Genomic DNA, 15,737 nt, shown 5'->3' on the forward strand with positions numbered 1-15,737 from the left:
TGGACTTTTAGTATGTTGTTTTCGGGACCTTGTAGAAATGCATTGTGGTGTAATAAATTCTGTTGCAATTTGTCCCAAGTGAAACCTTATTTTCCCTGGACTAGAGGGCCCACAGCCCTTTTACCTAAATGAAACATATTGACATCCAGTAACATCGACTCTGGCCTTTGCACTGACGTCACATATAAACGCATATTTTTGAATGAATTCATACAGGGTAGCATGGCTCAACTGGGTCCGGAAGCAGTCACTGGCGTATGTCAGGAGCTGCTTCAAAATCTGTGTTTGTTTGTATCGTGACAGAATCGTTGCACAACATTACCAGAGAGCACAACACTTGCCACTGAGGACTGCAACAGCTGAATACACTTATGTCCCCTCAGCGTCAAAGACGTCGCTTGACAACCGAAGAATTAGACCGATGCAGAGACATGTTTGAAAGTGGGTCCAAACAACGTCACGTCTTTGGTGTCAACCAAAGTGTGATCGGCAGAGCACGGAATCGGTACCAGACGTTTGGACCAGCTACCCAGTGACACGCAGGTGGTCGACTGCATTCCACCATACAGCCGGAAGAAAGGTTTCTCCTGATCGAAGCAAGACGTCATCATTTCGTAACTGCCACCACACTCAGAAATGACATGCGGCACGCAAGTGGCGTTAACTTCTCTACTCCGACAGTTTGTAATTGCCTCCGTGGTCTTCGGTCACGAAAGGCATGCATTCGTATTCCAGTGATCCGAAATCACCGGCAGGCACGTTTGGATTTGACTGAAGATTGAACAGACAAAATTAGGGTCAAGTACTTTTCACTGATGAATCGAGATATTGTCTAGACTTCACAGGTCGTCGTGTCGAGTGTGGCCGAAAATAGTATGGAGGTGGTTCATTCATGATTTGGGGTGGGTTCAGTAACGCTTGAAGAACCGATCTCCATGTTCCACATCGGGGCACGATGACAGGTGTGCACTACAGGGATGACATTCTGGATGTGTACGTGAGACTGAATGCTGGTGCGGTCGGACCGGACTTCATCCTCGTGGACCTCATCGTGCCAGGGTCGTTGATGCTTACTTAGAGCAGGAGGCCATTGTCCTCATGGAGCGTACAGCCAGGTCACCAGACCTCTACAAATGTGGAACGAGTTGCAACTCTCACTCAAAGTGACCTCGGCAATGCTCTTACTGAAGAGTGGAACAATCTTCCCTTGGCAACCATCCATACACTTATTGACAGCCTGCGATGACGATTCCAGGCTGTGATCGCATCATGTAGATCACATACGCGCTACTTAGGATTCGTATGGAATATGTGCTGTGTGATGTTCATGAGGCTGACAGTCAGATGGCTGCGATTTGAAAGCTGGATACTGATGTCAGTTCAGTGTTCGCTAGCAACCAAGGACAGCGCTTGAGGATGGCGGTCGAAGATTGGCACCATGGGATGACGACTGAGGAAGGTAACTGAGACTGGGAACTGACGATTGCAAGTGAGTCTGAAAACTGGGAGTGGTCGTTCATGACAGACATAGAGATTACTACACGATTCCATCTGACAGGCACTGTAGTGCAGTAATCTGTTTCTTACACACCCTAAGATTGCCCCTTTTTAGCATCGAATCGATGCATATTGTCTGTTCTCAAGAACGCATTAACCCCCTGGATGCCAGAGGGACATATATGTCCCTTCTCTTCAACCCTCTTTATCATCCACTGCCATTGTAGGCAAAGCACAATTACTGAAAATTATCTCTGAACATGAGGTACATCGTAAATGTCGCCATTTTTTCACATTACTAAATCGCCATTCACGGCGTTACTTATTTACAGCATTTCTTTAAATCTAAATTTCTGATATTTACTCGGAGAAATGATTTTCAAAAATAGCCCATTAGTGATCACGGCTATCTGTCTTTTATTAAATCACCAATGGTCATTCCAAAAGCGTTGCCGATAACCCTAGAATCGTTTAGGATGTTTTGAAAAATACGCTAACACGAGCGCTGAAGTGAACTTGCCGCCACATTGGATAGAGTTAACAAAATCACGTTGCACTTATGCAGGTAATGAGATGCCAATAACATCACGAATATTTCAAACTGCGATAAGTACATCCTTGAATTCCTCTTACATTTTAGAAACAAATGAAAAATTGTCTTTGTCACCAATACAAAGGGTCCAGATGAAATTAAGCAAAATGAATTAGGTGTGAAAACGAAAGCTGTGCTCGAAAAACAGCACTTGTTTGAAATGTAAAAAAAAGCAAAATTAAGATTGTACGTAGTGTAGCATTTTCTCCTATTTTGAGCTATCCATTCGTCTATTCGTTGATGACATTGGCTCAACATTTTCAGACTATGCGTGGGAAGAGAATCGTTGGAAGAATTAGGGAATGAAAAATAGATACATTGCAATTATTTGATATTTTCAAGAGAAATTGTCAAAGTTCAACAAATAACAGCAAACAGATTGTCAAAATGTTTCTGATTACTTACAAATAACCTTTATGAACATACGATCCCTGAATCAACGAACGTCCACTCGTAAAATACCGTTGTCAGTGAACACGACATTTTGTAAAAGTCGGTTACCGGTAGTTTTGTCATACGTCAACATTGTTGTACATATTTGATAATTTCTTTGAGGTGAAGGTCCTTGAATGAAAGTAAACACGATCATTGTATCTTGCTGTTATGAGGACAGTTTCAATTATGATGTTGATTTTGCATATCTTTTATACATTTTTTCACACAATTAATCACTATGGATATTTATCAGTGTTCAATGTGATATCATACGTAGATTTTGGCCACAAAATGTATACACCTTCATATTTTCCTGTTTGTTTGAACATTATTTACATAAGAAATTGATAAGTTTATAGTACTAGTGTCGTATACGATGTTTTTCCCCCTTTTGAAGAGTGTTACAATATGAAATGTAACTGCAGCATGTACGTATTTCTTTGGAGTGTAATAGTCAATATTGTAATTTCATGAATATATATTACTTTAACAAAATGGATAATATTGCACAATGTTAGAAGAATTGTTTTGGTCTTGGAATTGTTTTATATTTCATTATTGATATACAGGAAGGTTATACCTAAAATTTATAACGACACGTACGCAAGGTGCGCGTTACAGTCACAAACGATTTACGAATTATTCCTCTCGTTTTGTATTATATAACCAATGGGTTGACCCTTTTTTAATCACAGGAATTTGAACTGTTTACTTATTTCTTCAACAATTGTGAAAAGTATAAAAAAATATATGCCGTGTCACTACCCCGTTGGTCGAGCCTTATACGATGCTCCTGATAATTCTATACCAAAGGAACATTCATCGCCTCTTTTATTCAATCAATCTTTATTTCAAGTACTGAAAAGGCCATAGGCCTATAGTACATATATACATACAGTAGCAATGGGTGCAATAGGAATTACATATATCGTAACAAAATATCACATCTATAATGCAGAGGATCTGATGTTCATTGCATGATATATATACATTGAAAGATATTTCTGTTTCATTTTGGGATGACATGAGGATATAAAATTTGTCTATTCTAGGATTCAGATAAAAATATTTATGTATGTATTCTTTTCTGATATTTGCATACAATGGACAGACTAGCAAAAAATGGTATTCATCTTCTATCTCTTGGCAAGTACAATATTTACACAATCTGTTTTCCCTTGGTATCGCTAAATGTCTACCTTTTTCTATTAGAAGGTCATGAGAACTACATCTGAAACGGGATAGTGCTGTTCGGAATTTCTTAACATTCATATCCAAAAGATATTTTTCGGTCAGAATGAATGATTTAAAACAGGTGTAATGCTTTAACTTATTATGTAAGTTTAGTAAAGAGTACCACTTTTGAAAATACATATCTTTTAGCCTTTGTCTTAAATTATATATGAAACGATCTGGTACTGTTACATGTTGCTCTCTCCAAATGTACTCATACCCGCAAGATTGGAGTATCTTTTTGACACCCGAGGCCCAGTTATTTTTACCTCTGCTATCGTAAAGAATCATCATGTTAGAGCATTTCTTTGGGAATCTGGTATTTGGCATTTTAAGCAATTTTGTCCAATATTTTATTACTTTTATGTAACTGAATATATACATTGGGTATCTCCCACATTCCCCGTAAACTGTAACATTTGGAGTGTTGGAATTTACTCCTAAAAATCTTTTATACGCAAATAGATGTACCTTCTCTATTGTATCATAGTTCTCTAGGCCCCAGACTTCAGCACCATAGAGTAAAACAGGACTGATCTTAGTGTCGAAAATCTTAGAGAATGTTTCAAAGCTAATATTTCCAAGGGGTTTTAGGTTTTGTAAAATGCCAATTAAAATCTTTTTGGCTTGTAGTGCGGCTTTGTTGCAATGCAGTGACCAAGTAAGTCGATTTGTAAAATGTACCCCCAAATATTTGTAACTTCTTACAACCTCAAGTTTTTCACCTTTGTATAGCCATTTTTCTCGTTTTGATAATTTCCCTCCATTTTTGAAAACTACAACCTTTGTCTTATCGATATTGACCTTCAATTTCCATTTGTTACAATAATACTCAAGTTCATTTATTAACTTTTGAAGTCCAGGTACTGTGCTTGAGAACATAACTATATCATCAGCAAAAAGGAGTAGGAAAAGTTTAATAGTTTCTGGATGGAGTTGGATACCCTCGTTACAATTTTCAGATATTTGTATCGAAAGTTCATTTATGAAAAATGAAAACAGGAATGGACTTAGAATACATCCTTGTCTAACCCCAATATTACAGTAGAAGGAATCAGATAAGGTGTTATTGTTTCGAACAAAGACCTTCACATTGTGATATATATAACATAGTAATTTACCAATTTTAGTACTGATACCTTGAGATTTGCAAAGGGACCACAACATGTTTCTGTTAATTGAGTCAAACGCCTTAGCAAAATCAACAAATATAGCATACATTTTTTCTCCTTTTCGTGCTAAATACCTCTGTACATGTGTCTGCAATACAAATACATTATCAATTGTAGAGTATCCATGCCTGAAACCGGCTTGTGCTTCATCTATCTTATTAAAGGAATCTGTCCAAAATACTAAACGTTTGTGTATAATACTGGTAAAAATCTTACTGAAAACACTCAAAAGAGTTATACCCCTATAGTTTTTGGTGACATTAGTTGATCCCTGTTTGTGCAAAGGAATTACTATGCCCAGAGTCCACTGTTCTGGAAAATAAGTCTTTTCAAGCATAACGTTAAAAAGAATTTCAAGGTAGCGGAGGAGAATATTTAAAAAATTCAGGAATCAAATTATCTTCACCAGCGGCTTTATTGCTTTTTAAGTTTGCTTTCTGAAATTTCATTTCTTGTTATAGGTGAATCAAGAATATCTGAAGTTAACTGACAAAAAGAGTTATCAAATACATTCCATTCGTCGATATCAAAACATCTTTCCTCGTTCTCTGTAGAAGTTGAAAACAGATCCCTGAAATAGTTAAACCAATCATCAATTGGAATATTGTTTTGTGTATATATATTTTGTGCCTCTTTTATTGTAAGATTCTGAGACGAGATGAAGAGAAAATATAAAATTATCATGAACAAATGCATGTCCAATATTGAGTATAATTTTGGTGGTTTTAAAATATTCTTTTGGGTATTAGGGGTAGCTTAGTGGTTAAAGCGTTCGCTCGTCACGCCGAAGACCCGGGTTCGATTCCCGACATGGGTACTATGTGTGAAGCCCATTTCTAGTGTCCCCCGCCGTTATATTGCTGGAATATTGCTAAAAGCGTCGTAAAACCATACTCAATCACTCACTTACTCTTTTTGGTATTTGAAAACGGAAAATTGATACAAAACAGGTGCTTGTCTTGTCCAATTAAGATACAGGGTAAACTGTCTAAATCACTTCCTTGAACACTTAAGACACTTGTGTAAAGTTTGTTCTTCTCTTGTTGACAATATATTTATTACTTTCATTGAAGTGAATGGATATTATATTATCTGAAATCTGAACTGGTTTCAGAAAGAATTACTCTGCAACTCTGAGAGTGCAGGCACCAGTCTACAGAATTTCTAATCCTACCACAACAAATCAGAATCAGTCGTTCGGCCAGCAGCCTTCGTAGAGGACGATTCAATGTAGATTGAGAGATGTGGCAGCTGTGAGTGGATGATCTTGTGTGAGATTTGTTGATGTTTTCAAATGTACATCAATTGAGTAAATTAAAAGTGACCACGTTTTTCCATATTTAGTGCTGTCTTTTTGAACAGGATGACTGATCCTGATTGTGACCATGACCATTCACAGATGTTTTCGAGCAGGTGACATTTGGCGCGGGACTTGGATTTTGTGTTTAACTTCCTGTACTCGTAAAAGGAGTGGGTGAGTATGGTTTTACGCCGCTTTTAGCAATATTCCAGCAATATCACGGCGGAACTCGTAAAAGGAACTTGCTGAGCTTGCCAAAATGTTTTTATTGTAGCTTTAAATCTAGACTGCACACGTGGAAATGTAGTGGCTGTTGAAAACCTACTTGTTATATACATACATACAAACATACATACATACACGTACACACACACGCACAAACAAACGCGCACACACACCCTTTCTACTTACTCCCAAAGCATGAGATATTGTTGTGTGGACATGTTGAGAAACTTATAAAGAAGAGAGCCGACTCCGTTGGATCATCTCTCTGGTAAGTGACCGTGGAAGGTACGTTTGACCTCACCAAGTGAGCTCAGCTTGCCACTGGCCATGGTGCGCGTGACTGCATGCTTAAAGTATTGTAGAAAAGGTCATCACAATGAGTTCCAAACCTTTTAAGTCTCTCTGTGAAGAAGGCCAGATTCCGTTTCAAAAGGTCAAGTATGTTCATATTGATTTTCATTTAGCTTACATCTATGAACGATAGAAGATTGTGTTTAGAGATGTGATAAAAGATGTTGTAAATAGATGTGTTGTGATTAGAGATGTTGATATAACAGCTGTTGGAAGCTGGTAAGAGAGAGAGAGACAGAGAGAGAGAGAGAGAGAGAGAGAGAGAGAGAGAGAGAGAGAGAGAGAGAGAAATAATATTAAAAAAGTCCCAGGGGAAAACATTTGCTTTTCGCGTAACCCCAGACCACGAGTGCGCCTGCGCCGGACAAAGACGGATTTTCGTCGGGGAGCACCCGACGCGGGAGCGGCCGGCGAGGGAGCACCCGACTCGGCTTGGGTCCAATCACTCGGACGGGCGCCCGTCCGACTGCTAGGAACCTCGCCAAGTCGGCTTAGGTCAAGCTGAAAGCGAATAAGTTCAAATTTGACGGCACGTCGGCATTATCAGGCGAAAAGATGACTGTTTAGCTTCAATTCTCCAAAATAATAGTTCATACTGGTAAGACACCAGAAGAATGGTTGGTTAAATGGGGTGAAATTAAGCCAATTGATAAGAAAGGTAAGCCTTTGTTACCAAACAACTACAAACCACTTCCATTAACACTTGTAAGATGCTTGGGTAATTTTTTTTACTTTTCTTGTTGACAATATATTCACTACTTTCATGGAAGTAAATGGATATTATTTTATCTGAAGTCTGAACTGGTTTCAGAAAGAACTACTTTGTAATTCTGAGAGTGCTGGCGCCAGCCTACAGGATGTCAACAACAACCACACCAAATCAGAATCAGTCGTTCGGCCAGCAGCTTTCATAGAGTAAGATGAAATGTGGATTGAGAGATCTGGCAGCTGTATTTGGATGATCTTGTGTGAGAATTGACGATTTTGTCAAATGTACATCTATTGAGTAAATTAAAAGTGTCCAAGTTTTTCCAATATTTAATGTTGTCTTTTTGAACAGGATGATATATACTATTTACTTTTCACTGATCATATTTCTAAGCTTTTACTGTTTCTGAAACTGGTAAGCACACACTACCAATAGAAACAGGCCGATGGGAAATTATATCACGAGAACAAAAGATATGAATATTGTGTGACTGCCTAGTAATTGGTGACGAGTTCCATTATGTATTCAAGTGTAATTCTTCTTTAACCTTTCACGCTGAATGAGTTCATGAATACTACACACACTGGCTAAACATGAGTAGATATCGTAAACTGTTCACAACTGGTAAAGTAGGTACTTTAAAAAAACAACTCTCAAAGGTCCTCAGACATTTGAATGCTATACTGTGACGTATGCTACAATATATGTCATCAAGCTGTACATCTATTACTGTAGTTTTTGTTGTTGAACAACTCATGTACCACCGATGGTTGTTGTCGAGTAATAAGAGAGAGAGAGAGAGAGAGAGAGAGAGAGAGAGAGAGAGAGAGAGAGAGAGAGAGAGAGAGAGAGAGAGAGAGAGAGAGAAATAATATTAAAAAAGTCCCAGGGAAAACATTTGCTTTTCGCGTAACCCCAGACCACGAGTGCGCCTGCGCCGGACAAAGACGGATTTTCGTCGGGGAGCACCCGACGCGGGAGCGGCCGGCGAGGGAGCACCCGACTCGGCTTGAGTCCAATCACTCGTCCGACTGCTAGGAACCTCGCCAAGTCGGCTTAGGTCAAGCTGAAAGCGAATAAGTTCAAATTTGACGGCACGTCGGCATTATCAGGCGAAAAGATGACTGTTTAGCTTCAATTCTCCAAAATAATATTTCATGCTGGTAAGACACCAGAAGAATGGTTGGTTAAATGGGGTGAAATTAAGCCAATTGATAAGAAAGGTAAGCCTTTGTTACCAAACAACTACAAACCACTTCCATTAACACTTGTAAGATGCTTGGGTAATTTTTTTACTTTTCTTGTTGACAATATATTCACTACTTTCATGGAAGTAAATGGATATTATTTTATCTGAAGTCTGAACTGGTTTCAGAAAGAACTACTTTGTAATTCTGAGAGTGCTGGCGCCAGCCTACAGGATGTCAACAACAACCACACCAAATCAGAATCAGTCGTTCGGCCAGCAGCTTTCATAGAGTAAGATGAAATGTGGATTGAGAGATCTGGCAGCTGTATTTGGAGGATCTTGTGTGAGAATTGACGATTTTGTCAAATGTACATCTATTGAGTAAATTAAAAGTGTCCAAGTTTTTCCAATATTTAATGTTGTCTTTTTGAACAGGATGATATATACTATTTACTTTTCACTGATCATATTTCTAAGCTTTTACTGTTTCTGAAACTGGTAAGCACACACTACCAATAGAAACAGGCCGATGGGAAATTATATCACGAGAACAAAAGATATGAATATTGTGTGACTGCCTAGTAATTGGTGACGAGTTCCATTATGTATTCAACTGTAATTCTTCTTTAACCTTTCGCGCTGAATGAGTTCATGAATACTACACACACTGGCTAAACATGAGTAGATATCGTAAACTGTTCACAACTGGTAAAGTAGGTACTTTAAAAAAACAACTCTCAAAGGTCCTCAGACATTTGAATGCTATACTGTGACGTATGCTACAATATATGTCATCAAGCTGTACATCTATTACTGTAGTTTTTGTTGTTGAACAACTCATGTACCACCGATGGTTGTTGTCGAGTAATAAGAGAGAGAGAGAGAGAGAGAGAGAGAGAGAGAGAGAGAGAGGAGAGAGAGAGAGAGAGAGAGAGAGAGGAGAGAGAGAGAGAGAGAGAGAGAGAGAGAGAGAGAGAGAGAGAAATAATATTAAAAAAGTCCCAGGGAAAACATTTGCTTTTCGCGTAACCCCAGACCACGAGTGCGCCTGCGCCGGACAAAGACGGATTTTCGTCGGGGAGCACCCGACGCGGGAGCGGCCGGCGAGGGAGCACCCGACTCGGCTTGGGTCCAATCACTCGGACGGGCGCCCGTCCGACTGCTAGGAACCTCGCCAAGTCGGCTTAGGTCAAGCTGAAAGCGAATGAGTTCAAATTTGACGGCACGTCGGCATTATCAGGCGAAAAGATGACTGTTTAGCTTCAATTATCCAAAATAATATTTCATACTGGTAAGACACCAGAAGAATGGTTGGTTAAATGGGGTGAAATTAAGCCAATTGATAAGAAAGGTAAGCCTTTGTTACCAAACAACTACAAACCACTTCCATTAACACTTGTAAGATGCTTGGGTAATTTTTTTACTTTTCTTGTTGACAATATATTCACTACTTTCATGGAAGTAAATGGATATTATTTTATCTGAAATCTGAACTGGTTTCAGAAAGAACTACTTTGTAATTCTGAGAGTGCTGGCGCCAGCCTACAGGATGTCAACAACAACCACAACAAATCAGAATCAGTCGTTCGGCCAGCAGCTTTCATAGAGTAAGATGAAATGTGGATTGAGAGATCTGGCAGCTGTATTTGGATGATCTTGTGTGAGAATTGACGATTTTGTCAAATGTACATCTATTGAGTAAATTAAAAGTGTCCAAGTTTTTCCAATATTTAATGTTGTCTTTTTGAACAGGATGATATATACTATTTACTTTTCACTGATCATATTTCTAAGCTTTTACTGTTTCTGAAACTGGTAAGCACACACTACCAATAGAAACAGGCCGATGGGAAATTATATCACGAGAACAAAAGATATGAATATTGTGTGACTGCCTAGTAATTGGTGACGAGTTCCATTATGTATTCAACTGTAATTCTTCTTTAACCTTTCGCGCTGAATGAGTTAATGAATACTACACACACTGGCTAAAACATGAGTAGATATCGTAAACTGTTCACAACTGGTAAAGTAGGTACTTTAAAAAAACAACTCTCAAAGGTCCTCAGACATTTGAATGCTATACTGTGACGTATGCTACAATATATGTCATCAAGCTGTACATCTATTACTGTAGTTTTTGTTGTTGAACAACTCATGTACCACCGATGGTTGTTGTCGAGTAATAAGAGAGAGAGAGAGAGAGAGAGAGAGAGAGAGAGAGAGAGAGAGAGAGAGAGAGAGAGGAGAGAGAGAGAGAGAGAGAGAGAGAGAGAGAGAGAGAGAGAGAAATAATATTAAAAAAGTCCCAGGGGAAAACATTTGCTTTTCGCGTAACCCCAGACCACGAGTGCGCCTGCGCCGGACAAAGACGGATTTTCGTCGGGGAGCACCCGACGCGGGAGCGGCCGGCGAGGGAGCACCCGACTCGGCTTGGGTCCAATCACTCGGACGGGCGCCCGTCCGACTGCTAGGAACCTCGCCAAGTCGGCTTAGGTCAAGCTGAAAGCGAATGAGTTCAAATTTGACGGCACGTCGGCATTATCAGGCGAAAAGATGACTGTTTAGCTTCAATTCTCCAAAATAATATTTCATACTGGTAAGACACCAGAAGAATGGTTGGTTAAATGGGGTGAAATTAAGCCAATTGATAAGAAAGGTAAGCCTTTGTTACCAAACAACTACAAACCACTTCCATTAACACTTGTAAGATGCTTGGGTAATTTTTTTACTTTTCTTGTTGACAATATATTCACTACTTTCATGGAAGTAAATGGATATTATTTTATCTGAAGTCTGAACTGGTTTCAGAAAGAACTACTTTGTAATTCTGAGAGTGCTGGCGCCAGCCTACAGGATGTCAACAACAACCACACCAAATCAGAATCAGTCGTTCGGCCAGCAGCTTTCATAGAGTAAGATGAAATGTGGATTGAGAGATCTGGCAGCTGTATTTGGATGATCTTGTGTGAGAATTGACGATTTTGTCAAATGTACATCTATTGAGTAAATTAAAAGTGTCCAAGTTTTTCCAATATTTAATGTTGTCTTTTTGAACAGGATGATATATACTATTTACTTTTCACTGATCATATTTCTAAGCTTTTACTGTTTCTGAAACTGGTAAGCACACACTACCAATAGAAACAGGCCGATGGGAAATTATATCACGAGAACAAAAGATATGAATATTGTGTGACTGCCTAGTAATTGGTGACGAGTTCCATTATGTATTCAACTGTAATTCTTCTTTAACCTTTCGCGCTGAATGAGTTCATGAATACTACACACACTGGCTAAACATGAGTAGATATCGTAAACTGTTCACAACTGGTAAAGTAGGTACTTTAAAAAAACAACTCTCAAAGGTCCTCAGACATTTGAATGCTATACTGTGACGTATGCTACAATATATGTCATCAAGCTGTACATCTATTACTGTAGTTTTTGTTGTTGAACAACTCATGTACCACCGATGGTTGTTGTCGAGTAATAAGAGAGAGAGAGAGAGAGAGAGAGAGAGAGAGAGAGGAGAGAGAGAGAGAGAGAGAGAGAGAGAGAGAGAGAGAGAGAGAGAGAAATAATATTAAAAAAATCCCAGGGAAAACATTTGCTTTTCGCGTAACCCCAGACCACGAGTGCGCCTGCGCCGGACAAAGACGGATTTTCGTCGGGGAGCACCCGACGCGGGAGCGGCCGGCGAGGGAGCACCCGACTCGGCTTGGGTCCAATCACTCGGACGGGCGCCCGTCCGACTGCTAGGAACCTCGCCAAGTCGGCTTAGGTCAAGCTGAAAGCGAATAAGTTCAAATTTGACGGCACGTCGGCATTATCAGGCGAAAAGATGACTGTTTAGCTTCAATTCTCCAAAATAATATTTCATGCTGGTAAGACACCAGAAGAATGGTTGGTTAAATGGGGTGAAATTAAGCCAATTGATAAGAAAGGTAAGCCTTTGTTACCAAACAACTACAAACCACTTCCATTAACACTTGTAAGATGCTTGGGTAATTTTTTTACTTTTCTTGTTGACAATATATTCACTACTTTCATGGAAGTAAATGGATATTATTTTATCTGAAGTCTGAACTGGTTTCAGAAAGAACTACTTTGTAATTCTGAGAGTGCTGGCCGCCAGCCTACAGGATGTCAACAACAACCACACCAAATCAGAATCAGTCGTTCGGCCCAGCAGCTTTCATAGAGTAAGATGAAATGTGGATTGAGAGATCTGGCAGCTGTATTTGGAGGATCTTGTGTGAGAATTGACGATTTTGTCAAATGTACATCTATTGAGTAAATTAAAAGTGTCCAAGTTTTTCCAATATTTAATGTTGTCTTTTTGAACAGGATGATATATACTATTTACTTTTCACTGATCATATTTCTAAGCTTTTACTGTTTCTGAAACTGGTAAGCACACACTACCAATAGAAACAGGCCGATGGGAAATTATATCACGAGAACAAAAGATATGAATATTGTGTGACTGCCTAGTAATTGGTGACGAGTTCCATTATGTATTCAACTGTAATTCTTCTTTAACCTTTCGCGCTGAATGAGTTAATGAATACTACACACACTGGCTAAACATGAGTAGATATCGTAAACTGTTCACAACTGGTAAAGTAGGTACTTTAAAAAAACAACTCTCAAAGGTCCTCAGACATTTGAATGCTATACTGTGACGTATGCTACAATATATGTCATCAAGCTGTACATCTATTACTGTAGTTTTTGTTGTTGAACAACTCATGTACCACCGATGGTTGTTGTCGAGTAATAAGAGAGAGAGAGAGAGAGAGAGAGAGAGAGAGGAGAGAGAGAGAGAGAGAGAGAGAGAGAGGAGAGAGAGAGAGAGAGAGAGAGAGAGAGAGAGAGAGAGAAATAATATTAAAAAAGTCCCAGGGAAAACATTTGCTTTTCGCGTAACCCCAGACCACGAGTGCGCCTGCGCCGGACAAAGACGGATTTTCGTCGGGGAGCACCCGACGCGGGAGCGGCCGGCGAGGGAGCACCCGACTCGGCTTGGGTCCAATCACTCGGACGGGCGCCCGTCCGACTGCTAGGAACCTCGCCAAGTCGGCTTAGGTCAAGCTGAAAGCGAATGAGTTCAAATTTGACGGCACGTCGGCATTATCAGGCGAAAAGATGACTGTTTAGCTTCAATTCTCCAAAATAATATTTCATACTGGTAAGACACCAGAAGAATGGTTGGTTAAATGGGGTGAAATTAAGCCAATTGATAAGAAAGGTAAGCCTTTGTTACCAAACAACTACAAACCACTTCCATTAACACTTGTAAGATGCTTGGGTAATTTTTTTACTTTTCTTGTTGACAATATATTCACTACTTTCATGGAAGTAAATGGATATTATTTTATCTGAAGTCTGAACTGGTTTCAGAAAGAACTACTTTGTAATTCTGAGAGTGCTGGCGCCAGCCTACAGGATGTCAACAACAACCACAACAAATCAGAATCAGTCGTTCGGCCAGCAGCTTTCATAGAGTAAGATGAAATGTGGATTGAGAGATCTGGCAGCTGTATTTGGATGATCTTGTGTGAGAATTGACGATTTTGTCAAATGTACATCTATTGAGTAAATTAAAAGTGTCCAAGTTTTTCCAATATTTAATGTTGTCTTTTTGAACAGGATGATATATACTATTTACTTTTCACTGATCATATTTCTAAGCTTTTACTGTTTCTGAAACTGGTAAGCACACACTACCAATAGAAACAGGCCGATGGGAAATTATATCACGAGAACAAAAGATATGAATATTGTGTGACTGCCTAGTAATTGGTGACGAGTTCCATTATGTATTCAACTGTAATTCTTCTTTAACCTTTCGCGCTGAATGAGTTAATGAATACTACACACACTGGCTAAACATGAGTAGATATCGTAAACTGTTCACAACTGGTAAAGTAGGTACTTTAAAAAAACAACTCTCAAAGGGTCCTCAGACATTTGAATGCTATACTGTGACGTATGCTACAATATATGTCATCAAGCTGTACATCTATTACTGTAGTTTTTGTTGTTGAACAACTCATGTACCACCGATGGTTGTTGTCGAGTAATAAGAGAGAGAGAGAGAGAGAGAGAGAGAGAGAGAGAGAGAGAGAGAGAGAGAGAGAGAGAGAGAGAGAGAGAGAGAGAGAGAGAGAGAGAGAGAGAAATAATATTAAAAAAGTCCCAGGGAAAACATTTGCTTTTCGCGTAACCCCAGACCACGAGTGCGCCTGCGCCGGACAAAGACGGATTTTCGTCGGGGAGCACCCGACGCGGGAGCGGCCGGCGAGGGAGCACCCGACTCGGCTTGGGTCCAATCACTCGGACGGGCGCCCGGCTTGGGTCCAATCACTCGGACGGGCGCCCGTCCGACTGCTAGGAACCTCGCCAAGTCGGCTTAGGTCAAGCTGAAAGCGAATGAGTTCAAATTTGACGGCACGTCGGCATTATCAGGCGAAAAGATGACTGTTTAGCTTCAATTCTCCAAAATAATATTTCATACTGGTAAGACACCAGAAGAATGGTTGGTTAAATGGGCTGAAATTAAGCCAATTGATAAGAAAGGTAAGCCTTTGTTACCAAACAACTACAAACCACTTCCATTAACACTTGTAAGATGCTTGGGTAATTTTTTTACTTTTCTTGTTGACAATATATTCACTACTTTCATGGAAGTAAATGGATATTATTTTATCTGAAGTCTGAACTGGTTTCAGAAAGAACTACTTTGTAATTCTGAGAGTGCTGGCGCCAGCCTACAGGATGTCAACAACAACCACACCAAATCAGAATCAGTCGTTCGGCCAGCAGCTTTCATAGAGTAAGATGAAATGTGGATTGAGAGATCTGTCAGCTGTATTTGGATGATCTTGTGTGAGAATTGACGATTTTGTCAAATGTACATCTATTGGGTAAATTAAAAGTGTCCAAGTTTTTCCAATATTTAATGTTGTCTTTTTGAACAGGATGATATATACTATTTACTTTTCACTGATCATATTTCTAAGCTTTTA

The 15,737-nt window shown here is 39.5% G+C and overlaps 1 pseudogene; it reads left to right on the forward strand.

Moving 5' to 3' along the window:
- Positions 1-955: 955 nt before the first annotated feature.
- Positions 956-15,737, forward strand: part of LOC139460440 (carbohydrate sulfotransferase 15-like) — a 29,193-nt pseudogene continuing 14,411 nt past the window's right edge.

The sequence above is a fragment of the Haliotis cracherodii genome, unplaced genomic scaffold, assembly GCF_022045235.1.
Source record: "Haliotis cracherodii isolate W230 unplaced genomic scaffold, xgHalCrac1.p SCAF_14, whole genome shotgun sequence".
Taxonomy (NCBI): Eukaryota; Metazoa; Mollusca; class Gastropoda; order Lepetellida; family Haliotidae; genus Haliotis; species Haliotis cracherodii.